This window comes from Delphinapterus leucas, chromosome 10 (assembly GCF_059928025.1).
Source record: "Delphinapterus leucas isolate spDelLeu-1000000601 "Yukka" chromosome 10, BTC_Dleu_Yukka2, whole genome shotgun sequence".
NCBI classification, from domain to species: Eukaryota; Metazoa; Chordata; class Mammalia; order Artiodactyla; family Monodontidae; genus Delphinapterus; species Delphinapterus leucas.
In genome coordinates this window covers 98,542,505-98,570,139 of record NC_143138.1, presented here as the reverse complement: position 1 = coordinate 98,570,139, position 27,635 = coordinate 98,542,505, and positions in this window count along the sequence as shown.

The window sequence follows — 27,635 nt, the reverse complement described above, 5'->3', positions numbered from 1 at the left end:
ATGGAACAGCAGGGAGGAAATGGGGAAAATGAGTGCAGACCACGTGGAGCCTCAGACTCAGTGACTGGAAGGTGATCAGCGAGATTCCCTCCTTAACTTCACTGAGGCTTAGTTTACTCATCTGTAAAATGGGAATAATCTCAGCGGTAGTGGAGGATTACATGGCATAATATTGTACAGCTCTGAGCGTGGCGCCTGAAACGAACTAAGACTCACTAAATGGTAACTGCTATTATTAATATAAATATCGTTGTTGTCATCAGTACTATAACCAGCAGGGGAAGTTATGCCTCAGGGCTGCCTGGAGGGACTCGCTGAGCTGTGAAGCCTCTGTGGCCAGGTGTAGGACCCCGGGAGAGTGGCCCTCTGTCAGCCAGGCCTAGACAGAGCCAGTAGCCCCCGAGAAGAGGGTATGGGCTTTGGAGAGCTCCCGGCTGGTGACAGCAGGGGGCAGAAAGGAGACAAATTGTGGAAAGACTGAATCCTGGAAGACTTCCCAGATTGTTTTGGGTGCTCCCAGAGCCCCTTGCACTTACCTTTAGCACAGGGCGCAGGTCCTGATGTGGTGCAGTAATCAGTCCCTTTATCATACTGAGAGCTCTTTGATGTTAAGTCCAGGGAATGACCCATATTCGTACTTCCTGGGTAAGGCACAGCCACGTGGAGAGCAGTGATTGCTTGAATGAACAAATAAATGAACAAACAAACAAAATAAAGAATTAAATCCTAAATGAATGGGAGTAAGTGGGCTGGCTGGTCCAAGGAGGAGTAAATTTAGGGTGGGGACGGTGCGGAGGTATCATGCCTCTCTCCCCTGCTGGAAGGATCTTGGCTTAAGGCAACTGCACCTCTTTTCTTGGACACAAGGGGGCGCCATCACTGCAAACCCCACATTGGGAGGCTGAAGGAATCGGAACACTTGCCAGTAAAACTGACCTGATGCTTCAGTCAGAAGGGACCCAGTCCTTCTAGGGTGCAGATCAGCCTCCCTCAGACTTGAGCTGTCGGCTACAAGAGGAAGAACTTGCTAATTATGACAGTCAGCTTACCACACAGGTGGTGAGCTCGGCATTGCTGCAGGTGTGCAGGCGAAGGCTGGCCTCAAACCTAGGTCTCTGGAGTGAGCCCCAGGCCTTTTCCTGACATACCTGCAACTGCTGACGCTGCCCAAGGTGGGAGGAACCTGGAAAGCACCCCCAACGCCTGCCTGCCTGCCTGGGAGGGGAAAGGAAAGCCTTTCTGCGGGTCTCCTCAGAAAGTGCCCCATCTCCTTCCCCCGTGCAAACACCTTCATTCTATAATAGCCGAGGAAAGTTTCCCCCAAAGTAGCTTTGTTTCCTTTTTCTTTTATGGAATCATTTCAAATTTTACAGAAAGTTGCAGCAGTAGTACAAAGAGCTTTTCCCCCAAACCATTTGCTAACATGATACCCTGTCACCCCCAAATATTTTGTATTTCTTACAAACAAGGATGCTGTCTACCTCACCACAAGCTCCCACATCAGAATCAATACTTGATTCTTGCCTGAATCAAGTATTAGTACTAAGATGGTTGCCAAATGGTGATTTTCTGATTCTACCTTTCTTTCTAAATTTATCGATTGGCAATCCAGCCATATGGAAAAGCTTTCTCCTCTCCCATTTACTCACTCATTTATGTGTGGACTCAGTGTGGACGCATGGATTCCCATCGTATTTAATAGGTTATGGTCTATTACGGTGATTGTTTATTTTGATGCTCAAGTGGTCCCAGGTCTGGCCAGCGGGAGCTCCTTCACACTGGCTCCTGTGTCCTTTTCATGTGCCCCCCCCCCCACATTCTCTGGATACGTCTTTACTTTCTGGCACAAGATATTGCAGGCTTATCTTGTATTCCTGCCCTTTTTCTCTGTGTAAGAGGACCGTGAATTTATTATCCTGCAGAGGGGCATTTGCAAACTGTGTTGCTCTAACCCGCGGACCCTAAGAAGCCTCACTGTGCAGGAGGGAAGGGGCTGGACGCTGCAGTCAGACTGACCTGGGTTCACATCCTACCACTTACTAACAGTGTTTCCTCGGGCAACTCTTTCAACCCCCATAAGCCTTTCCTCATCTGTAAAATGGGTATAATTTTCCTACAACCTCACAGGGGAAGAAATGAGGGAAACCTCTCCTAAACGTGGGTGGCCATCTCCTGGAGCTCACTTTGCTGCTGCTGTTTTAACACCACCAGCACCAGCAGGTGGCCAGTGGCTGGGAAATTGACAAGGGAATTCCTGGACCCACCGAAGAGGGTACAGAGCTGAGTTAGAGACCCTTACTCAGTTGGGCTCACCAGTGGTATGCTTTACCTATCCAAGTTGCCACTTCTTTCCTCCCAAAAGGACTTGACATTTATTCCCTGTCTTCCAGCACCTTATCATGGGGAAGGATGGACATTTGTAGGAATGAGAAACGTGCACCTGGGATTTTGTGAGGGAGAGCCCTGACATCTTAGAGATGCCCTGAAAGCCCGGCTGCAGGGAAAGCACCTGGCATGCAGCGAGCGCTCAATAATTGACAACTGCTGCTATGCTTCTGCTCTTTAAATGGTCGAATGAGTTTGGGAAATGTTGCATTCTGGAGCATTCTTAGAGATTCATAATGCAGGTTGGGATAATACAGATGCTGGTAATACACACTTAACATTTTGCTTTTGGAAGGTGGGATCTGAGCCTTCCCTATCTCTGAACTCTCCCCAGTGCCAACAGCTCAAAGCTTGTCATATAATAGATGACAGTAAATGCTAAATGGATCAGCATCCTTCCTCCAACTTGAATCTTCCCACCCACTAACCATTCCTCCTCCTCATTTTCCCATTTTTATGTTATGGACGTGTCTCCTGGTCCCTTTGGCTCAAATTCTCTCCTCCTTCTCCTGTCCTCCACCTTCTGCCTTTCAGTCCCTCCTTTGAGGTCTCTTAAACACATCACGCATCTCTAGCTGCCTCTGTAGTAGTCCAAGCCTCCATAACCCCTTGCCTAACTGTGTCTCAGTCTCCAGTCCCCCACCCCCATGCATTCCAAACCCTGCAGGGAATCTGTTGCCTGGTCCATGCCACCTCTTCAGCCTGGCATTTGAGGTCCACAACCTCCTAGCCCTGTGGGGTGGTCCCGTCCCCACATAGAACCTAGGAAGCCACTTTTTAACCAGTTTTCCCCGAGGAATCCTGCTTCACTGCAGGATATTAATATAGCCACCTCGGTTCTCTTTAAATAAGTCTTTGCTTGGTAGATCCTTTCCTGTCCTTTCCCTTTAAACGGATTTGTATCTGTATATTCAGAGTAGGTTGCTGTAGACAACATATGGTTGGGTCTTGCTTTTTTATCCAGTCTGAAAATATCTACTTCCTAACTGGGGTGTTTATGCTATTTAAATTTTATGTGACTATTGGTAAGATTGGGTTTAAATCTACCATTTTGCTGTTGCTTTCTATTTGTCCTACCCATTCTTTATTCCCCCCCCTTTTCTGTTTTTTTCTTTCTTTTGCCCAATCAACTATTTTTATGGTTCTATTTTATCTGTTTTTTTCTTTCTTTTGCCCAATCAACTATTTTTATGGTTCTATTTTATCTCCCTTGTTGGCTTATTATATGCCCAATTGTTAAGCAGTTGATTTAGGGTTTATGTACTACATCTTTAACTTATCACAGTCTCCATTCAAGTATGCCACTTGTCATGGGATGGAAGAATCTACAACAGGACATTTCATTTTCCCCCTCTTGGCTTTTGAGCTATTGCTGCCATGCATTTTATTCACTTTATTTTGTAAACCCACAATAAATTATTATTTTTGCCTTAAACAGTTAATTATCTTTTAAAGAGATTTTTTAAAGAATATTTCTTATTAACCCATCTGTTTCTCATTTCCAGTACTCCTCATTCCATTGTATGGATCCATATTTTCCATCTGAATATAATTCCCCTTCTACCTAAAGGAGTTCCTTTAACATTTCTTGAGGTGCTTGTGATGGAGTCTGAAAAAAAGGGTCTGAAAAAAGTCTTTTTTCAAAATAACAGCTCCATTGAAACATAATTTACATATAAAATTCACCCATTTAAAATGTAAAATTTGGTGTACAATTCAACAATCACCACTGTCTACCTTTAGAACATTTTTATCACCCCCCCAAAAGAGACCCCATACCTGTTTGCACTCGCTCACTCACTCTTCATTCCCCTCGTCTCCCCAGCAACTATTGATCTACTTTCTGTCTCTATGGATTTGCCCACTCTGGACATTTCATATAATTGGAAACACATAATGTGTGTCACTTTGTGTCTCACTTCTTTCATTTAGTATGTTTTTGAGGTCCATCCATGTTATAGCATGAATCAGTACTTCATTTTTCTCATGGCCAAATATTCCATCATAGGGATATTCCACATTTTGTTTATTTATTCATCAGTTGATGAAGATTTGGGTTGTTTTCACTCTTGGCTCTTACAAATAATTCTGTTATGTATGTACATGCTTGTACAAGTTTTTGTGTGGAAATTTGTTTCCAGTTCTCCTGGGTATATACCTAGGAGTGGAATTGCTGGGTCATATAGTAGCTCTATATTTACCCTTTTGAGGAGCTGCCAGACTTCTTTCCATAGCACCTGTGCCATTTCACAATCTCATCAGCAACGTACCAGTTTTCCATATCTTCACCAACCCTTGTTGTTTGTTCTCCTTCATTTTTGAAAGACATTTTCACTGTGGATGGAATTATAGGTTGACAATCTTTTCTTTCAGTACTTTAATCATGTTGTTCCACTTTCTTCTAGCTTTCATTGTTTCCAGTGAAAAGTCTGCTGTTATTCTTTTCTTTCCATTGTTTCTCCATACACAGTGTGTGCTTTCTCTCCTGCTGCTTTTAAGATTTTCTCTTTATCACTAGTTTTAAACAGTCAGATTATGGTGTAGTTTTGTTTCCTCTGCTTGCGGTTGGTTGAGTTTCTTGAATCTGTGGATTAATAGTTTTCATCAACATTTTAAAATGTTTGACCATTATTTCTTAGAACATTTTTTTTTTTTGGTCCCTCTAGCAACCTCTTTTTTCTTTCCTTTGAGGACTCCAATTATATGAATATTAGGCCCCTTGTTTCATAGCTCACAGGTGCTTTATTCTCCCCCCCCTTCCCCCCCCTTCTTCTTCCTTCTCCTCCTCCTCCTTCTTCTTTTCTCCCTGTATTTCATTTTGGGTAGTTTCTACTGCTATTCATAAAGTTCACTAATATTTTCTTCTGCTGGAACTAACTTGCTGTAAATCCCATCCATATCCCAGACATTCTACTTTTAATCACTAGATGTTTGATTTGGGAGTTTTTATATCTTCCATATCTCTCCTTTACATGCCTATTCTTTCCTTTATCTTCTTGTTACATACAGAGTATTTTCAAATAGCTGTTTTAATATTATTCTACCAAATCTCTCACCTGCATTATTTCTGGATCTGTTTCAGTTGGATTCGTTTTCTCCTTAGTATGGCTCACATTTTTTCTGCTTCTTTGCATGCCTAGTAATTTTTTTAAAAAGTTATTGTGGATTTAATGTTGAGTGACGAATTTCTTGAATTTTCTTTAAATCTTTTTGAGCTTTGTTCTGAGATGCAGTTAAGTTAGCAGGAAACAGTTTGATACCTCTGCAGCTCACCTTTAAGCTTTGTTGTGTGGAAACAGAACATCCTTTAGTCTAGGACTAATTTGACCCCACTACCAAGGAAATAGCCTTCTGAGTACTCTACTTGTTGCCCTGTGTGTGAGAAGGTCTTCCCTGGCTGGATCTTAGGTTTGCCTATTTGAACTTAGTATAAGTAGAGTCATGGGATATAGCTTTTTGTGTCCAAGTTCTTTCATTCAACGTTATGGTTGTGGGATTGTTGTTGCATGCAGTAGTAAATGTTTTCCATTCAGTATTTGTGAGTGTACCACAATTTATTTATCTACCCTACTGTTGATGGAAATTTAGGTTGTTTCTAATTTTTATCTATTTTGAATAACACTGCTTCGTTTTATCTTTCACATTTAGATCCAGAGTTCAGCTGGAATTAATTTTTGACTGTGGTGTAAGGTAGGCATCTGGGCTCATTCTTCCCCATGTGATTACTCAGTTAATCCAGCTCTGTTTGTTGAGATCTATCCCATTCCACTGGCCTATTTGCCTACCTGGGTTTTAATACCACAGTCTTCATTACTGCAAGTTGATCATATATCTTGATATCTAGTAGTGTACATCTTCTAACACTGTTCTTTCCATTTGTTACCTTTTGCTGTTGCCCATGATCACATACGTGATCAATTGAGGTGAGCTCTGCTTAAGCTGTGTCTGCTTCTTGCTCAGTCCACCATGGATGTGAAGCTCAGTTTCTTCTCCTTGTAAACCAAAACACTGGTAAAACTGATTGTGCCTGAATTCTCTACTATGGAAGCCTCCCAGTGCTCACACCTGCAGTCTCTTAACCCACACTCCCCGCATACATCTGCATTTGAGACTGAGACTCTGGAGTCTGACTATCCTGAGGTTGAATCTTACCTCTGCCACTGTGAGGCCTGGGGCACAGGTTGGACATGGGGCAAGTTGCTCCTTTGTTCTGGGCCTCGATTTCATCATCTTTAGAATGGGAGAGGCCATAGTACCTAACTAACAGGGTCATTGTGAGGACTAAATAAGATTATGTAAGATGTTTAATACATGGAGTAATCGACAGGTGCTATCATCGTCATCATCGTCTTTATCATTATTGCCCCATAGTCCCTCCCAACCTGTCACCAGGAGGGGCCAGACCCCAAGCTGACCATCCTGCTACATTCACACTGATCATGTGGTCCCTTCGAGAGCTGGGCTTCTGCTATCCTCTTGGGTCAAGGCATGCCTAACCTGTGACCCATCTCTACCACCGTCCTCACAATTCCCAGTTACCCAGCTCTCAGCCCCAGAGACTCAGTCCCTGTCTTCTCCCATGTGCTGTTCTGGGCCCAGCTCTGGACAAGATTTCAAAAATGAAGACAAATGTCACCTCCATGGAGAGGCCTTTGCTCCCCACATCCCTGTCCCGTGAGTCTCTCTTCCTGCTTTATTTTTCCTTGTGACACCTAATGGTCCCTGCCATTAGATCACATATTTCTTTATTGGTCGTCCATCTTTGCCACTAGATGGAACCTCAGTGGGGGCAGGGACTTTGTTTTGTCATTGCTGTGTCTCCAGCACCTTGAGCAGTGGCTGGCACATAGTAGGTGCTCAATAAATATTAGTTGATTGGATGGATGAGCCGTTTTTGCCAATGTTATTCATCCATTGATTCCATCAATACTTGCCCAGCACCTACTGTGTTTCTGGGTCTTGGCATTTGTTATGAGTTGAATTGTATCCCCCAAAAGACATATTGGAGTTCTAACCCCAGTACCTCAGAATGTGACCTGATTTGGAAACAGGATCGTTGTAGATATAATTAGTTAAGATGAGGTCATACTGGGGTAGGGTGGGACCTTACCCTTACATGGGAGAAGGCCATGTGATGATGAGGGTTCGGGTTGAAGTGCTGCAGCTGCCAGCCAAGGAATGTCAGTGTTTGCTGGCAAACCACCAGAAGCTAGGAGGAGGCAAGGAAGGATTCTCCTCTGTAGATTTCAGAGAGAGCATGGCCTTGGTTTTGGACTTCCATCCCCCAGAACTGAGAGAGGATAAAATTTTGTAGTTTAAGCCACCCAGTGTGTGGTACTTTGTACTTAGTTAAGAAACCAATACAGCATCCCTCTACTCATTTGCCTAACAGGACACCAAATCCTTACCCCTGCCTGGAAATCCCCATTCAGTCAACATACTTGATTTCCAGTGACAGACACCAGGAAAGGATTAAGCAGAAGAGGACCTCAGGCAGTATATGGAATCTCCTGGAAGGCTGGAGAGGGGGTCTTTGGGAGTGGGCTGGGATCAAGGGAGGAAGACACTGGAAACATCCCTAATCCAATCATAGGATCCATTGGGTGTGCGGTAGGCAGATTATACAGTGGCGCCAGTGACCCCCCACCTCTTTGTATCCAAGCCTTGTGTATTCCCCTCTGGAGTGTGTGCTGGGTTTAGTGACTCACCTCTAATGAATAGATTACTGTAGAAAGTGATAGGGGCATGTTAATTCTTACATTCAGTTATAAAAAGGCTCCTGATTCCTCTCTTGCTCTCATGTGCTTGCTCTGCTGGAAGGCAGACGCTGTGTTGAGAGCTGCCCCGTGGAAAAGCCACAGCCACTGAGGAACCAAGGCCCTGCATCCAACACCCTCTGTGGAACCAAATCTTGCACCTGAATGATCTTGGAAGCTGATCTTTTCCTGGTGAAGCCTGGGGCCCTGGCTGATACCTTGATTGCAGCCTCATGAGAGACCCTGAGCCAGAGGACTCAGCTAAGCAGTACCTGGATTCATGACCCACAGAAACAATGAGATCATAAATGTGTGTGTTCTTTTAAGCTGCTCAGTTTGGGGTAATTTGTTATGCAGCAGTAGATAACTAGTACAGAATGCAACCACTGTGGAAAGCTCTGCTTGCTAGCCTGATAATCTGTGCTTTCCTCCTGCCCCTTCAGGATGAATCACCTACTCTGTCTGCTCCTTTGTTCCCTCACTCCATATATAAAAACTCCTAAGTGGGAGCATTTGATTGGTGGAATTTAGGTCATGTGCTTAGAAAAAAAAATACAGATGCTGTATGGACAGAAAAAAAAATCTCTTCTTTAGGTTTCCTGCTTACATGCTTATAGTAACCTTGACTTCTTCTTAGCACTTATTAATTAATGGATCTATGTCACTAAGTCGCTAAAATCTTGTCCACTAAACTGTAGGCTCCCAGAAGGCAGAAACTGTCTGTTTTGTTTGTTACTCATTCCGTTGCACCTAACACGTGGCCTGACCCATAGTAGGTGCTCATTAAATGCTTGATGAATGAATGAATGAATGAGTGAATGAAAGCTTGACACCTCTCACTCTAGTTTATACACGTTGTCTTCTCAACATGGAGTAATATCTCTGAGACTTTCCTTATCACAAGAATCAGCTGGGATGCTTCTTTAAAATGCAGAATTATAGGCTCCATCACAAGTCTGGGATGAGGCCCAGAAAACTGTAATTTAACAAGCCCCCTGTGTTATTTAAGTAGCTGGGAGCTATAACATCACTTATCTCTAAGACCCGGTGCCCCTCAGCCCAGCTCACCACTAGCTGAAACCCAGCTGGATATTTTGTAGTCTTCTTCTCTGGGACAAGTGACCCTCATTTCTTTCCTCTTTCTCTGGACCTGCTGATCGCCCCCTTTAGTCACCTGCAGGGTCTTCTTTGCTTCTCCTGATTTCTCCATGACCTTCAAGCACCAGTCCAGCCATGGACATGGAGACGCTTTTATGCAGGAGTGTGTGTGGGCGTCTCACTCACGGGCAGCACTGGGTTATGGGACTCATTCGATATTGGGTTCAGGGGATGGCCAGAAAAGATCTGGTCCCTGAAGATGGGCAGGAAAGACAACGCTTATAAAAGCAATCCATCTGCTAAGTGCCAGATGAACAGTAGGGATGGTAAGTGCCACAGGGAGTAATGTAGGGAGTGAGGCCAAGAACGGAAGCATTCAGGGAGGTCTGCGTGGAAGATGAGTATCCTAAGCTGGGCCTCAAAGAAAGATGCTTGAATCCAGTGAAGAAGTAGTGAAAAGGAAAAAAGAAAAGGAAGGAGTATACGAGGCAGGAGGGATTGAGTGAGGACAGCTGTGGGGTTGGAAATGGCCAGGGCAAGCGCTCTGGCTAGCCGTTACCACATAATAAATCACCCCCAAACTTAGTGGCTTAAAATAGCAACAATTAATTTATTCTCTCTCATGGTTTTTGTGGGTCAGGAAATCAGGAAAGGCCCAGCTAGATGGTTCTGGTTTCGGGTGTCTCATAGGGTTGCAGTGAGAGGGAGAGAGTGGCTGAGCTGGGACAGTGGGGGCGGGGCTGGAGCAGCTAGAAGCTAGCCTCCCTCTCCCTTTCTCTCTCTGTCTCTCTGTCTCTCTGTCTCTCTCTGTCTCTCTCTCTCTCTCCATTCACGCAGTCTCAGGGCCTCTCCTGTGGACTGTCTGCATGGGCTACTTTGGGCTTCCTCACAGCATGGCAGCCTCAGGGCCGTTAGCTGGCTTACATAGCAGCTAAGGGCTCCAAAGGTGACCGTCTAAAGAAACCCAGGTGGAAGCTATAATGCCTTTTAGGACCAAGCCTCAAAGTGAAATGTTGTCTCTGCTGAACTCCGTTAGGCAAAACAGTCGGAGAAGCCCACCTAGTTTGAAGGGGAGGGGACATAAACCCCGCTTCTCAATGGGAAGAATGTCAGCGTCACATTATAAGAAGAGCGCGTGGGCTGGGAGGTACTGTTGTGGTCCTCTTTGGAAAATACAATCTATCACAGTTTAAGGAACATGCAGACCATCTTGGTTGTACCAAGAGGTGTCAGTTTACCTGGGCTAAGGAATGCCCAGGTGGCTGGTAAAACGGAATTCTGATTGTGTCTGAGAGGTTGTTTCCAGAAGAGATTAGCATTTGAATTGGTGAATTGAGTAAAACAGATTGCCTTCCCCATTGTGGGCGGGCACCAGCCAATCCTTTGAGAGCGCAAATAGAACAAAAAGGCAGGGGGGGCTTCCCTGGTGGCGCAGTGGTTGAGAGTTCCCCTGCTGATGCAGGGGGCACGGGTTCATGCCCCGATCCCACACGCCGAGGAGCGGCTGGGCCCGTGACCCATGGCCGCTGAGCCTGCGCGTCCGGAGCCTGTGCTCCGCAACGGGAGAGGCCGCAGCGGTGAGGGGCCCGTGTACCGCAAAAAAAAAAAAAACTCCAGACAGTAAAGTAGAAGGAGTGCGGGCCCCGCCAGCAGAGAATGGGTTCGAAGTCCAGCAGGGCCGTCTGCTAGGAGTGCGACTTTGGGTGAATCACTTCATCCATCCATCTCTCTGTCCATCTGTCCATTCAAAAAGTGTTTCTTGAGTGTCAGTACTTTGCCTGCAAGTGAGTTCTGTGCTGAGGATTCATCAATGGGTAGGGCAATCCCAGCTCCTGCCCTCATGAAGCTTAGTCTCTCGGGGAGGACAGATGCTGAACACGCAGTGACCTGCCGGCTGTGTGTTCATGGTGGAGGAACAAGATGCTGACCCAGTGGGTCTTGCTTCCCCCACTGCACATTTGGAAATGTCTACAGATGCTTTTGGTTGTAAAGCTTGGGGGGTGCTACTGGCATTTGTGGATAGAGGCTGGGGGTGCTGATAAACATCCCATAATACACAGGCAGCCTCCACAACTAAGAATTGTGTAGACCAAATGTCAAAAGTGCCGCCGAGGTTGAGAAAGACTGTGCTGTAGGAATGCATGGCGGGGGGAGGGCCTCAACGAGTGGGGGGTGGGGTGGGCAGCAGTCAGGGAATGCTCCCTTGAAGAAGTGACATCAGAGACCTCAAGGACGGGTTAGCCAGGTAGTGTGTATGTAGGTGGAAGGGGAGCTCGGAGAGTGGAAGAGTGTTCCTGGCAGAGGGAACAGCATTGCAAAGGCCTGGAGGCAAGAGAGAACAGGGCCCCTGAGGAACTGAGGAAAGTTCATTGCTCCTGGGATATAGAGAGTGGAGGGGGTTCAGGGGACAGATAAGATGGCATGTGTGAAGCACATACTACAGGAAGCGCTCAGGGGGCCTGAGCGTTTCCCATGCCTTATCTCACTGAATCCTCACGGCAACCCTCTAAAGTATGTGTTATTGTTTTGCCCTTTTACAGATGGTTCAGAGAAGTGAGAAGTGGATGGTCACGATGTTTTTGTTGCCGTAAAGTCCAGCATCAAACACATGTAAGTTCAGGCACCAAGGAGGGGCTTGTGTTGTGTTTGTTGATTGAGTGAGTGAGTGACAGAATGAGTAAAACAAGCACATATCTGGGGGTCCTAAAGTGGAGCTGGGCTAAACAGAAATGACTGTCCCGTGGGGCCTGGGAATTGAGGCACAGCCACAACTGTCCTTGAGACAAGCAAGGAAGTGTCCCAGCACCCAGGTGTGCTTCACCTGCAGGGCCCTGAAAGTCCCGGCTTCTCTCATACCTTCCTCCCCCCTAGATGAAGAACACGTCCCAAAGGCCACCTACATCCTCAGCTCCCTGTTCTGTCACATCATCATGGAAGGATGTGGAATCGGGCTGGCACAATCTGCTTCTCAAAGGCCACATCGTTGCAGTGGGGTCACCTGAGGATGCAGTGACCTACATTGTGCCTTTTGACGACATGGCCTTTGGCATCCTCAGCCACCCAGGAGGAGTTGGCAAAAGCGCAGGTTCCCAGACCCCATCCCAGACTCTGGGGGCAGGATGATCTAGCAGTCTGTAGGTTGTAGATTTTCACAATCTCCCCGGATGACTTTTAGGCAGGCTAATGTGTGGGAAATGGCACCACGAACCAGCAAAACAGCCAGCATTTTGGTGGGCAGCCTGCGTCTCACAGAGGTCCCAGCATGTCGTGGCAATGGCTGCATCTGCTGAGATCTGACTCTGTGCCAGGATCCAGGCTGAACCCTCACTCAGGGATCCGCAGGACATGCTCATTTTACAGATGAGGAAACTGAGACCCAGTGCATTGAAGTACCTAGCCATCCAAGCAGGATCTCTGGCTCAAAAAATAAGACCTCATTAAACACAGGTGCTGAAACCTGTTTGTGGCCTGAAGGAGGTAATTTGGTTGAGTTCACCTTGCTGGATGGTGAAATAGCCCAGCTTTTCCTCTTTTTTCCCCCAGGTCATTTACTCAAGAGAAAGCCCTGTGGAGGTTATTGGAATGAGCTTGGGGAGGTGGTGTGAACCCCAACTCCAAGGGAGGAATGGAAGAGTCAGAGGGCAGGTAGGTCAGAAAACTCCAGTGAGGAGCTGGAACAGGGACCCAGCAAGGCTGGCACCCTTTGTCGGGGAGGTGATTGTCTGGGACCTCCAGGCAAAGCCGTCTTGTACCCAAGAAGCAGAGTGATGGCAGTAAGCTTGTGTGTAAACACAGGATCTTTGCATAGCTGCAAAGAATGAGCCCGCTGGGTTGGGTCCAAGCCCCAGAAATGCCTCCAGAAATCCTTGTCTGGCACCAGACAGTGTGTTGAGAAGGATGCATTGGGGTGGCATTGAGGGCTTTGGGCTGGGGATCCAGAGAGCTGAGTGACTTCCGGTTTGTTCCCTTTGCTGTGTGAGCTTGAATCAACATCCGTCCCTCTCTGAGCCCGTGTTTCCCTGTATGATGTTGGGTTTGAACCAACTGCTCTCTAAGGGTCTTCTTTTTCTAGACTAAATTCTTAACCTCAGGGCCTGACACAGAATAGCTGCTCAGTAAATCTGCGTTAAATAAGTGGATGTGCTTCTCCTCCTCCTTTGTTGGAACCGAGGTTGGCGTGGTATTCCACTCCTTCTGCCCACTCCTTCCCCACACATACAGACCTTCAGTGGTCAAGTGCTTTCTCTAGCGCCTGTGTGCAGCCTGTTTGACCCTCCGTCCTCCAGGCCACACCATCTGGCTGAGTGCTCCAGCTTCTTACTGCCCCTCCCTCCCTCCCGCCACCTGCAGCTTGTCCCTTTCGACCCAGCCCCCTGCAGTGCAGCCAGCAGGGTCTCCCTAGGACGCAGTCAGAACCAGCACATCCCTCTTCCCAAACCCCAGCTGCCCACGGCCTGCCCACTGGCGCCTCTCCCCGGTGACCCCACATTTGGCCCCAAATCGCCTTTCAGTCTAGTGCCCACCATTCTCTCAAAGCCTGGCCCCTTGGAGTTTCACAGCTCACCTGAGGAAGCTGGGAAGAGCAGGGTAGGATGAGGCCACTTCACTGTGGGCCCACGTCTCCAGTAGCACGTGGCTCTGCGATTGACTGGTCACCGCAGATACATGTACGGTGCCTCGGCAGCTACGCCCGTGATGCAGGACACATCACAATGTTATAACTGATGACCCATGGGTGAGGGTGACGGGGCAGGTGCAGGGAGCACCAATGTTGGGCCCTTTTTTTTTTTTTTTAATATTTATTTATTTGGTTGCACCGGGTCTTAGTTGTGGCTCGCCGGTTCCTCAGTTGTGGCATGTGAGCTCCCAGTTGCAGCATGCATACGGGATCTACTTCTCCGGCCAGGGACAGAGCCCGCCCCCCTGCCCCCCGCCCCCCGCACTGGGAGCGCGAGTCTTAACCACCGCGCCACCAGGGAAGTCCCTACTGGGCCCTTTTGTGGTCAACCCGAAGACGACAGAGCGTAGATCTGCGGGCAGAGCAGCCAGTGGGGAGCTCAGCCCTGTTTGTTGCGGCTGCTTCACTGACGAGTTATGCGGCTGCGTGAATCACTCAGCCTCTCTTAACCTCAGTGTCCCCATCTGCACGTGGGGCTGGTGCGACTCACCCCTCTCGGGGTTGCTGGGAGGATTGCCCAAGATAATGGGCCTGAGGTATGCGGGTGCTTTGCCTGTGCTGGATTCTGTTGTGGGGCGTCACCACGGAGGGCTGGCCCCCGTCCAGAGCCCGTGATCTCTGAATCCTTTCACTTTCAGCTGCTCCCCATAATGGCCTGCGTGGCGAGGCTGCGTTTCCGATTTTGGCTCGAGGCAAACATCGATCTGGGGTGTGCTTTGTGAGGGTGGATGAGTGGACACCCAGCCACTCTCCAAATTGGATCTTGGCCTTTAAATGATTAATGTATTCAGGTTGCAAATAGTACCGTATGTCCCAGTGCCTCCGGGATGCTTGGGGAAAAGTCCGGTCCCCCTCAGCACATTGGAACAGGAGGCCCGAGGCCAGAATGTGGTTCTCTTTGCTAAATTTCGGGCTGGGCACTCCTTCGTGTAAATAGGACGCTGCAGTGTTGGAGGTGGGGCCTGTCCTCTCTTCTGTTCAGGTGGGTTTGTGGTTTTGTTTCCTTCTTGGTGGACTGGAAAGAAGCCTGGGTTAGGAATTGAGATGTGGACTTGGGTTTTGACAGTCTGTCCAACTGGTTGTGTGACTTCTCCAAGTTTTGTCCTCCCACTTGCAGAATGGAGACATCAATCTCGCCATGGAAAAGCTCTTTGGGAACTAGGAAGCAAGCACGGGGCAGGCACTCCTGGGTTTGGTGGTAGACTCTGTGCACTGAATAAAAATGGCATGGGGCCATCTACATCTACCTGCTCTCATGCCCACAGAGGGGGCATAATGGGATGTCAGTTAGCTCTGAGCTCATGCTTGTCCCTGAGTCCAGGGCAGAGCCTCTGGGTCTCAAAGATGCTCCCCTTCCTATCTTCATCCCTTGGTACCCACAACAGGCCCAGCACATAGTAGGCGTTCAGAAAAATGGTCATTGGATAGATGAGGGCACCGCTGCAGTAGTGAAGGCTGATCATCCACCCATCCCCACAAGGAAAATGCACTGCGTGAAAACATCCCAAATAAACCGAATCTTGCCTGTAGGCGACCCCCGTTCTGTGATCCTCTGAGGCCAGGGACAGTGGTGTGGAATTACATTTTATTCATTTAATTTAGATGCCTCACCCTAGCTCTACCCACAGAAACATCCATTAGAGCGAGCAATGCCTGGAAGGTCTTTGTATGAGGACAGAGCTGACAGGTGCAGACTGGTAGGAACCCCTGTGCCCTTGCCACCTCCAGGGCTGCAACTGTCACCTCAAAATCTTGGAACAACCAGGCCCCTACGTTCAGGGTCTTTCCCTTTTGTTTCTCCCTCTAGTCTGGCTCACTGGTTTGCAAACTTGACTGGACCTAACAGTAACCCACACAAAGTTCTGCTTTCTAAAGCATTGCAACAGTTAGGATTTTCCAAGGACAGTTTGAGACTGGGTCACACGCCCATCCCAGGCCCCGTCTCCCCTGCCACTGCATTAGGCACGATTCTGCTGTGTACACACCCTTTGATCACTGCTGTAACCTTGGCACCTGGCGCAATGCTTGGCATGTATCATGTACGATAACTGCCCAATAAATGTTGCTTGGTTTACCTGGTATATTAATTAATGAAGCAGAAGAACCTCTGAAATCTCAGTGGCTTCATATTAAAAAGGTGTATTTCTTGCTCATGCAGTCTCTTCCCCATCTGGTGGCTCTGGGACCTCGTGGTTCTGTCATCTCCACTGTGGCCCCACAAGTGTCCTGTGGCACAGAGGGAAGAGGAGGGGGGCAGGGCGTCGGCTTTTCTCTCTTTCAGCCCAGAAATGCATATATCCCCGTGGCTCGTCTGCCAGGGCTGGTCGCACAGCCCCAAGTCAATGGCAAGGAAGGCGGGCAAATGGAGGGAGCCCCCTGGGCTATTAGGAGCCTCCCCACTGCTGCACCACAGCCGAGACTCCACCCGCAGATGGCCCTTTATGATCCAGCTCAGGCTCACCGGGCCGCTGAGCGTGCCTGGAACCGTCCGAGGCTTTGGCGGCTCCTCCCTCACACCCTCCTCCAGCACTGCAGGGACAGAGAAATGAATAACTCCACTCGGCAGATGAGGAAACTGTGGCTCAGTGTGGTTGACCACTTGTCCAAGATCACACAGCCACCAAGGAGCAAAACCAGGACTCAAACACAGATCTGTTTCTTAACTCCAACCCCAGTGCTTTCTCCACCTTGGTCCAGATGTCCTGTGGGTACAATGGTCCAGGGGCTTCAAGGCAAATAAGGGATGAAACCTGAGACTCTCCGGGAACATGGGTCGGGAGAGACGGGTAAATGGTCAGATGGGGGTGGGCAGCGGCCAGAGGACTACATGTACTGCCAACTTCACATCGTGTTGTCCGGGAAGGAAGCCCAGGACTGGGGAAAACGGCTACTTGCACGATGAGAGGTGAAGAAAGGAGGTGCCTTATAAATGTGACTCAATTTATTGGACACTCCAGAGAGTCATTTAGATTTTGCCTTATCTTTGAGAAATGAGGACTGTCTCTGCATGCCCTCAGGTTTTTTTTGAAATGAACATTTCCTCCACCCCACAGAGAACTTGTTATTCAGATGGATTTTTTTCCCCCATCACCTTCTTTTTTGGTCTAGTTGAATGCCAGAGGGGATAATAAATATATACAGTAGGAAGCAAAACAAAAAAGAAAGAGGGGCGGCCTCACTTTTCAACAAACTACCTTAAACAAGTGGGTTCAGACTTGTTGACATGTCTTTATCTGCTCTTCACAAACCTTTAAGAGGCTCTGTTCTGAAAACAATAACGACAATTTGGAGACATGGAGCAATGGAGTTGGGGAAGGGATGATCCATTTTTATCTCGGGGAGCCCTGTCCGTAGCCCCGATCACATCCTCTCTTCCGGTGGGTGTTAGCCTTGGTCAACAGCCACCCTGCCCAGGCCTGTCTGGAAGCCTGGGGGGTCAGCTCTGTTAGGCAGCTTTGCTGAGTGACTCAAGGAAGACCATCTGGTCACCAGGCAGCTCTGACTGTGAGAACGTTCGCCTTCCTACTGACTCCACATCTGCCTCCCTGGCCCTAGACTTACACCCCCTAGTTCTGCCCCGTTCGTCTTTCCCGGGACAATCTACAGGGGCACCTGTTTTATCAAATTTCTCACTTAGTGTATAAAAAGTAGGTCATTGATGTGTTTCACAGAACCTGAAGCCTTGAACATCAAGACTTTTCAGGTTGTGTTACATCAGGTCGTAGGTGGCTGCCATCACCAGGGAAGTGTGGAAGCCCGGAGGACAGGACTTAGGTCCTGCAGCCACACACGTGGCCTCGGTGTACATGTGTGTTGGTTGTGGAGGGGGTGTGGAATGGCAGAAGCTCTCCCAGAAATGCATCGCTCTCACTCTGATCAGGTTGTAGCCTGCTTAAGCCCACCCACCGCTCCTGACACCCTCGGGATGGAATCCAGCCATCCTCATGGGACTTCTGAGGCCTCTCCTGAGGGGAAATGGCGCTTCATCTCCCGTTATACAAGCTCCCACTTCATCCTGCAAACACTGAGTTGCTCGAGTCGCCTCCACGCACCGCACTCCCTCCCCTCCTGCTGTTCCTGCTGCCTGGCGCACCCTTCCACCCACTTGTTCGTGTGCACACGGCCCTGTGCAACTCCTACTTCTCACCCAAGATTGAACTCCAGCTCTCCTCCTTCCGGAAACCTCTTGGGTCGTCCTGGACTAAGGTAGCATACTTTATCCGTCCTGGCTGGTCTCAGTCTCGCTTGGGCCTGTGAGCTCTGGACCTGGAGGAGAGGATTTCCTTCCAAGCAGCATGGGGCCCAGTTCCCAGGAGCTCAGCAGACAGGTAATGACGCAGTGGAGCCTGCACATCCCCCAGGGTAGCTCACGTCTCAGATTCCATCATGCAAGTCCACAGAAATACAGGATTTGGTCCCTGGCAGCTCTCAAGCTCAGGAGACTGCTGGGTCCACAGTCAACAGAAAGATGCCTGTTTTGGGTAGAAAGTACAGGAAGAAGGCCAAGAGGACAGAGGCCATCAGGACTCATTCTCTTCTGATTTGCTTTTCTTGAAAGGATAGAACAGTATTAAAGGAAAATAATGAAAACGAGACAAAACCCAAAACTGTTTTCGTTCTCTATCTTTTCTTCTCGTTCTTCACATTTATACATAATTTTATGTGGTTGTAATCAAGGTGTTGGCAAACTTTGCATTTCCCCTCCTAAGGTTTTCCCCCAGGGGGCCTAGCCTCAGGCTCCACCCCAGGGAGATGGGGTGGGGTATTTCACCATCTGCGGCAGCCCCTTTTCCGGGCCCTCCCCTCCTAGAGCTTGGGCTCTGGCCCTGTTCCAGGCCTCACCCCAACTCCTCCTCTCTCCACCCTGCCCCTGACACCCCAATACCATCACCCTGGCTTTATCCTAAGGGGGAGGGACTCGGCACATATGGAGCATGCTCAGTGTGTTACCAGGAAAAGCCCATTTTGTGCTCACAACAGCCCTGCAAGGTAAGCACGATTTCCCCTGCCTACAGGTGTGGAAACTGAGGCTCAGAGGGGAGGCATCTTGCCTACCAAGCAGGCCTTCCCACTCTGAGGCCTGGGCCCTTGGCTCCCCCTGAATCAGCGGATCCCACGTTCCTGCTCCAACCACGTGGCTGGTACCTGGTTCTCGCCCAACAAGCTGGACCGACCAGATGTCTGACGCCCATGAGGGCCCAGTTGTCCAGTTCAGGGGTGAGATGGGTCCTACTCCTGAAGTCCCTGTTTCATGAGAGCCAGGAGAGTCTAGGCTGAGCGCACAGACGGGACCATTATGCCGCTTACAGGCTATAACCTGGCAAGTGTCTCAAGCTCTCCATGTTTCAGTTTCCTCATCTGTGACATGGGATCTTGTGAGGATTAAATGAGTTGATAAAAGCAAACCACTTAAAATAGTGCCTGGCACACTACAAGTGCTACATAATTGCCATTTATCATTGTCATTATTTTAATTATTATCTCTCTGACTGTGACATGTCATTTCTAGGAGGAATGTGCTCACGCCTCCCCCATTGGACTGTCTGTGACTTTTTTTTTTTATTAGGGGGTTGAGGTCTCACAGGCCATGGAGTCTTCCTGATAGATAACATTTATTGCAGCTCTACTATGTGTTAAGCCTTTTGTATCCGCGTCTAACAACCACCCTGCAAAACAGGTATTATTACCACCAGTTTTCAGTTAAGAAAACGGAGGATCAGGCTCCCACGCTGGCCAGAGGCAGAGCCCGGAATCAAACCAGGGTGATCTGGTGTCAGAGCCCCCAATCTCTCTTTCATCCCCCACACTTCCACTGGAAGATGCAGTGTTCACGCTGGCCTCTCGTCCTTGGGGCTTCTTTCTGATGGGAGTGCAGTTCTCACTTTGATGGCGTGCCGCCCTCTTCAGCAAGGAGCAGTGGCTTTGGGCCGGGGGCGGGGGGGTGGTGGACTTGATTTTCCAGATTGTCACTGCTGTTGGCCACAAGAGGCTGGGAAGACCAGGACCCTGTCCCCTGAGTCCTCAGGACAGGTCACCGTGTTGGCCACAGCACTCCTCCCCAGGTCTCTGGAAAGTTCTCTTGGGGAAGCTGGAGCCGAGACGCTTTCTCTATCCTCCCTCCTTTTGCCTACTTCATTCATCACCAAGTATTTTTTGAGCCCTACTATGTGCCAGGCCCTGAGATAAGTGGAGTAGTGCGTGCAAAGGCCCTGTGGTGGGAGGGAGTTAGGTGTGTTGGGAAACAGAGAGGAGGTCAGCGTGAGCTGAAGCTGGGGAAGTGGGAGATGAGTGCGGAGAGGTGGGCGGTGGCCAGAGCTTGGTGGCTTCCTCTGCCCTGTGGGGAATTGAGGTTGTATTCTAAACGTGGATGCCCTCGGTTGTTCTGAGGCTGTGAGACCCAGTGTGTGCTTCTTGGCGGCCCCACCCACACCTACTCCACCCACCAGGATCCCTCCATTCTTGTTCTCCCCATCCCCTTAGCTACTCAAGCTAGAACTGCAGAGTCATCTTCAACTCTGCTCTCGCCCTCACCATCTGTTGTCTTATCCACATCCCCTTCTAGAAGCTTCTCAAACCCATCCCTTATTATCCAGCCCTGGGCCCCTGCTATGGGTTCAGGTCAGGGTCAGTTTCTCTCCCCTCTGCATGACCTTGCTGTAGCCATTCCCCTTCAGCTGTCTTCAACCTCCATTGGCTCCCCTGGGATCCATCCTTCGCACATCCCCTCAAACTAAAATCAGGCTGTGTTATTCCCCACCTGCAGAACCTTCCACGGCTCCACACAGTCTAAGCTGTGCTCTCCAGTGTGGCAGCCCCTAGCCACAGGTGGCTATTTAGATGTACGTTAACTAACGTGAAATAAAATTTTCAGTGCACTTCCTCAGTCCCATGAGCCACATCTCAAGTGCACAGGAGCCATGTGAGGCTACCGTATTGGAACGCACAGAAACAGAACGCTTCCTCACCGCCAGAAGTTCTGTTGGACAGCACTGGGCTTTGATAAGCTAAAATCCAAGCTGGTTAGCCTGGTATTTAAGGCCTTAAACAATCTGGCCCCAAATAGCCTGTCCTGGTTCATTTCCCACCAGCCCTTCCTGTGCACACTCAGTTCCAGCCACATCACACAACTCTACAATGCCCAGTCACACTTGTGTTAGTGTCTTGTGTATCCTTCTAGGATTATGCAGACACATGCAGATATGTATGGTGTGTGTACATATGTGTGCCTGTGTGTCCATTTTCTTGTTTCTCCTCTTTTCTTATACAAAATATAGAGTACTAAAGTTCCTTTTGGAACTTTGATGAAAATGTTATAAAGTTTAGATTATGGCGATGGTTGCGCAACTCTTAAAGATACTAAAAGCCATTGAATCATCACTTTAAACAGATAAACCTTATGGTAAGCAAATTATATCTCAACAAATCCATTTTTTCTTAAGAGTGCTACATTCACTGATACAGACTGTTTTGTATCTTGCTCTGTTCATTTCACAGTTTAGCCTGGAACTCTCTTCCAATGACTGTATACAGAGCTGCCTCATTCTTTATGTAGCTGCGGATTATTGCATTGTGTAAATGTTTCATTGTTATTTACCATGGCTCCAGCTGACAGACACTTGGGGTCATTCCAGCACTTTGCTACTCTGGACAATGCTATAGAAGTAACATGTTCCCCGTGTGGGCTGGTGTTTCGGTAGGACAGATTTCTACATGTGGATTGCTGGGTCAAAGGGTAGCTGTATTTGTCATTTTGACAGATTGTGCAAACCTCCCTCCAGAGGGTTGTACTGATTTGCCCTCCCACTGGCAATGTATGAGAGTATTTGCTCCCCCCAACCTTCACCTACAGCTTGCGTCAGACTTTTGAATGGTTTATCAGTGCAGTTCTAAATTAAAATTTTCTTATGAGGGAGGTTGAGCAGCTTTTCATATGTTTAAGACCCTTTGGGTTTATTTGGGGGGAATTGCCTATTCATGTCCTTTGCTCATTTCTGTTAGGTTGCTGGTCTTTTCCATCTTGATTTCTAGAAGCACTTTATATTTTGTGGCAATCGACCCTTTGTCCATGATGTAAGATACACTTTTTTTTCCCAATTTGTCATTTGCCTCTTGTAATTTCATTTATGTATTTTTTCCCCACATAGAAATGGGAAAGATTTTTTTATGTTGTTAAATTCAACAATCTTATCTTTTCTGACTTTTGGATTTTGGATGACAGAAAGACCTTACCCACTCCAAAGTATTAAAGGAGTTTGCCCAAGCTTTATATTGATACTTTATGGGTTCATGTTTTTGTTATTAAGTTAGAATTTCAGTCTTCTTGATCCATTTGGCATACAGTATAGGGTATGGATCTAATCATATCTTTTCCCAAATGACTGCCCGTTCGTCCCAGCGCTGTTTATTAATAAGTCCATTTGAACCCCACTGATTCGAGATGTTGCCTTTATCATATACCAGCTTCCTATATGGATTTGAGCCTATTCCTGGACTTTCTATTCTGTTCTGTTGTTACACCTGCCTCTTTATTTGCCAGTGTCACAGTGGTTTAATGATTGAGGTTTTACAGTATAAATCCAACCTAAATCCACCTCCTCAGGATGCTTTCCAAGATATCCTTAAACAAATGGGACCTCTCGTCCCCTCTGATCTTAATGTACTGTATGTCTCTGACCCCCGACAGATTGCAAGCTCCTTAAAAACAGGGCCTTGTCTTCTATAATTGCCCACCCAAGGTGCTTGGGGTGGGGCCTGGCACAGGGCAGGCCACTGACACCCACATTCATCCCTCTTGTCACAGTGATTGCCTTTGAGCATACAGGGCTGTAGTTTCTGGACACCACATTTTTCCTTGTTTGAAAATCAAGACACAATTTCCCTGTCTCCAGCCTTCTGGCATTTCTCCCAGAGTCCTCCCAGATGTCTCAGGACCTGGGCCGGTGACTCTGCAGTGAACTTGGGTGTCTTTTTAGGACTGGATGCTCCTCTTTGGACCCTGGACACTCAAGAGCTCCCGGGGGCTAGCCTTTCCTTTCTCCTTTTGGACTTTGGCCCATGGACCCAGCCCTTCTGTATCCAGTGGGAAGTTCCCTCCCTTTGTGGTGAAAGTGGGGTTGGAATCCTGTTTTTCTTTCTTCTGTCAGCATGACAAGGAGGGCACTTTGCCCTGCTTTTGGAGTCCACCCTGCACTGAAAAGTGTGCGATGGAAAAATGCCTTTTCTGTTGAGCCTAGAGATGCTTCCTTAAGTCTGGGCCAGTTCATGACTACCCGCTCTTTTTCAACATCAGGCCACTGTAAGGGCTGTGCACCCCTAGTTAAACGTTTTGCAGCCTATCCTCCACATGAGCCCCTGCACCAGGTGCCAGGGGCACAGTGATGCCCCGTCTGCCCCGGGAGAACTGAATTTCCAGCAGGCCACCGGCACAGACATAGAAAACACCCACGGCATGGTGTTCAATATGACAGCGTGTGCACTGGGGGGCTTCTTTGGTCCCCAGCTCCCTTTCCTGATGCAGAGGTTAGCACGGCGTGGCATTTTCTCAAGCTGGGGTGGCCTTGAGCTTGTCTAGCGCAGCTCACCCCCACATTTTACCCATGACAACACTGAGCCCCAAGGAAGTGACAGCACCCCAGGTCCCCAGCAAGTCAGACTCCAGGCTGAGAACTGCGGCCCGAGCCTATTCACTGATCTTCCACCAACCTCGCAGTTTTCTCTCTCTACCTCCCTCCCAACCAAACCAGCTCCACGGCCAGGCACCATAAACCTCACAAACATCTCTTAATTCCCTGTATTTCCCACACACAAGATCCAAGGCAGCATCATCTCTCACCTAGATCATTTCAGTGCCTCTGCTTCCCCCTCTGGTCCTCAGGGAAGCCAATGGAATCCTATCAAAATGCTGTTTTGATCAGGTCACCTTATTGCTTAAGAACTCTCAGTGGCTCTCTATTGCTTTTATAAAAATTCCTTAAACTCTTTATTTTGAAATAATTGTAGATTTGCATGCAATTTCAAGAAATCATAGAGGTTCCATGTACCTTTTGAAACCCAGTTTCCCCCTATGGCACTATCTTGAATCACTGTTCTTGTGCCTTTTAAGATAAAGATGGAGGTTGTTATTCTAGTTTGACCCTGGAGTCAGAGAGATCTGGGTTCAAATTCTGACTTCACCACTAACTGGGTGACCTTGACAAGTTATTTTGCCTTTCTGAGCTTCAGGGTTTTTGGGGTATAAGATTTATAATAAAAATACTCACCTCAAAGAGTTGCTTGAGTCTTAATGAGATAATACATACAAAGAGCTTAAAACAGAGACTGACATATTGATTGGCATTCGATAAATGGTAGAATGGCTTGGAATGGTCTGGCCCCTGCCTACCTCTTCCTGCTCACAATCCTTCTTGCTCTCTCTGCTCCAGTCACTTCTTTCTGATTCTTACTCTTGTGCTTCTCCTACCCCACCCCAGGACCTTTGCAATGCTGTTCACGTTCCTTCTCTCATAGTGCAGTGTGTTTTATTTTCCCTTACAAGTAGTGAGTTTAGCATATAAATGTCTAATGATATTTGGGGGTTTTTGTTATTATTCTTCTCCACTAGACTACAAGTCCACAAAAGTCAAGATAATGTTTGTTTTGCTCACCAAAGTATCCCCAGCACCTCACAGAGGGTCTGGCACTGAGGAGGGACTGATACGTATTTCTCATCTGAGTCAATGAGCAAACGGCAGGGGTGGGTGGGAAGAGAAGGTGATGATGGGGATGGTGGTGAAGATTTTATTAGCGAACATTTATTGAATGGTTATTGTGTGCCTCACAGTATGTTTGACACTGTGTGAATTCTCTCATTTAATTCACTTACATTTAAAATAACCTCCATCATTCTCTGTCCAGGTTTATTTTTTCCTTGGCTTTTTATCACTGCCTGATATTATATGTTTATATAGTATCTGATTTCCTCAATAAGGTAAACTTCATGAGCTCAGAAATTTAGTTTTGTTCCCTGCTGTGTCCCTAGGACGTAGAACAGTGCCTGGTACATGGTAGGCACTCAGTGAATATTTGTGGAATGAATGAATGATCAGGTGAAGTCTGTGAGGCAGGTACAATTATTACCCCACCCTCATTTTAAACATGAGGAGATGGAGGCTTGGGGAAGTTAAGTACCTTGTCCAGGTGAAGGCCAGAGCTGGGGCTTGAACCTGAGTCCTCTGACTGCAAAGCCCCTAAGTTTAACTGTGATGCTCTCCTGCTTTGGGTTCCCCCAAACAGACACTGAGACCAGGATTTAAGCTTAAGTAGCTCATTTGGGAGGTGATTCCAGGAAACCAGGAGGGGCGAGGGAAGTGAGACAGGGAAGGGAAGAGAAGGAGGCCAGCAAAGTGTCATCATCAAGCTGCTTACCCTTGGGACCACTGGAGCTGACTCCCACCAAGGTGGTCTGGTTGCTGATAGAGACCAGCGAGCTCAGAGTTATCCTGCCCAGTGGGCGGGGGAGCTGGAGAACTCACACCCCAGCTCCCATCAGCCACTAGTTGAGGGCTGCTCCTGGGAGGAATGACTCTCTAGCCTGTCTGCCTTGCCCCATGGATGGGCTGATGCTCCCCCGGTCAGACAGAATTTCTTGCAAAGACTGGCACTCATTTGCCAGGGGAATGCAGTGGGGCACTACCAGCACCTTTTTCAGATGCCACACAGACTCTCACCCTCAAAAGGTTGCTGTATTTTCTCCAAAGATGACATTTAAAGACCACATATTTATAGGAGAGAAGCCCTTCCTCCTCCCTCCCCCGGGCTTGGCAGCTCTCCTCACCCACACCCTCTTGGTCTCACTTCTTGGGGTCCTAATATCCTTCAAAGTCTGGTTTAGATCCCATCCTAGGTCCAGGCCGGAGGAAGCCCCAGAGATTACTTGCTGCACCTTCTGACTCTGTGAGGGGCTTCATCGTAGCTCTGGTGGAAGGTCATCCTGGCAGGGCTGCAGTCTGACCTCTGGGGGCCCTATCCTACCCTCCCTAGTCCTACAGACGCTTCTGGTCCCTTTGCTACGTCATGGTTCATACGTGTGGCCTAAGCACCCTCCTCTCCCTCCCCAGCTTGCGCTGCAGATCCCATCCCGACGGGGTTTCCTGCCTCCAACTGCATTAGCTTTTCCAGCAGCCACCCTGGTGTATATTAAGCCTAATCTGAATCCCCAGGGCTCTCCATCCAACCCCTGTCTTCCAAGGCAGATGGAGAGTCCCCCATGGGAACTGGAAGGAGTGCACAGTACAGAACAGACTCTTGGTCTGCGTTGAATTGCATCTTGATAAACACAGTCCTGCGGAAGAATGCACTTGTCCCTCCCTGCCATGCTGGTTCACGGTCAGCCCAAGCATCATTTTCTTTCATGGAGAGGTGGAGTTGAACACATGTCCCTTATTTCTATCTTTCCTCCTTCTGTCTCACTCTGTGCCTCCCTTCTCTAACTACAGAACCAGCTACAATTGCCCGATTTTGCTTTCCTGAGCATTTGGGTTTGGGTCTATCCCCTTTTCTTAACCCCCTTCCCATTCCACTAGCCCCTGTTGAGGAAGAGGATTCATACACATTCATCTCTGAATCCTGCATATCGTGCAAGGGCCTGGCTCACCGTTGGTGCACACACACCAGATAACTGAATGGATGAGTCCTCAGCTGGGGCCAAACCCCTTCTATGGCTGCACAGCCACTGTCCTTCCTGCCTCCCTCCCCATCTCACTTGACACACCCACGCTCCAGGCGCATCAGACCCCTCACCCCCACATTCTCATGCCCCGTCTCTCTCTCTCTCTCTCGTCTCTCTCTCTGACATGCCCTTGACATGCCCCTCGTCCCCTTGGAGAAATCCTTCTGGGACTGGAGAAGAGGCAGCTGGCCTGGCTCTTCCTTTTTTCTAGATCATTGCCTTAGCTGATCCGTGCCCTCGCTTGTTCAACTGCAAAATGGGAATAGGAAAATGAACTCAGGTCTGGCTCCTCAGAAGCAAAGCCTGGGATGGGCATTCTTGTGCATGGCATTTACTGAAAGAGTGCTCTCAGGAGAAACCTGAAGGGGAAGGAGTGGGGCAGGACAGGGAAGGGAAAGGCGCTTGGCAAAGAGGTGGTTTCAGGACAAGTCCACCCTCAGCCTGATCCCTGGGGGAGCCCTGGAGGGTGAATTGCACCATAGAGGCTGTTGCTACCTAGTGGTTCCCATCAGCCAAGGACCATATCCTCCGGAGAAGGGTGCAGGTGTGAGAAGCCAGACCCCAGAGAGCAAGGGGCTGGGCGTACCTGCCAGGTAGAGGGCAGGGTGGTGCCTCAGTAGCGTCTGCTAACAGACCCCTGCCTGACAGGCTCATTGGGAGGATGAAATCAGTATCTTCAAAATACTAAGAACAGTAATCGACACAGTGGAGTTCAGCTATTGTTTCTGTCATCTGTCCTCTTCAAAACCCTGTAAAATTCCACCTCCGAAGTCTTCCTCACTGGCTGTCTTGAGAATTAGTCATCCGTCCCCTGGCTGCCTCAGCACTGGGTGTTTTTCCTTCTCATTTAAGTTTTAAAACTGCACAAATAAAACATGGGAGATTGTTAGTGTAAAAGATTCTCACAGAGCCTGAACTATACCGGGTATATGCAGAATGTTCTCTCTGCTCTCCTATCTTCCCCAGAGGAAATCCCCGTTCAGTCTCCGTTGGTGGTACTTTGTGACTCAAG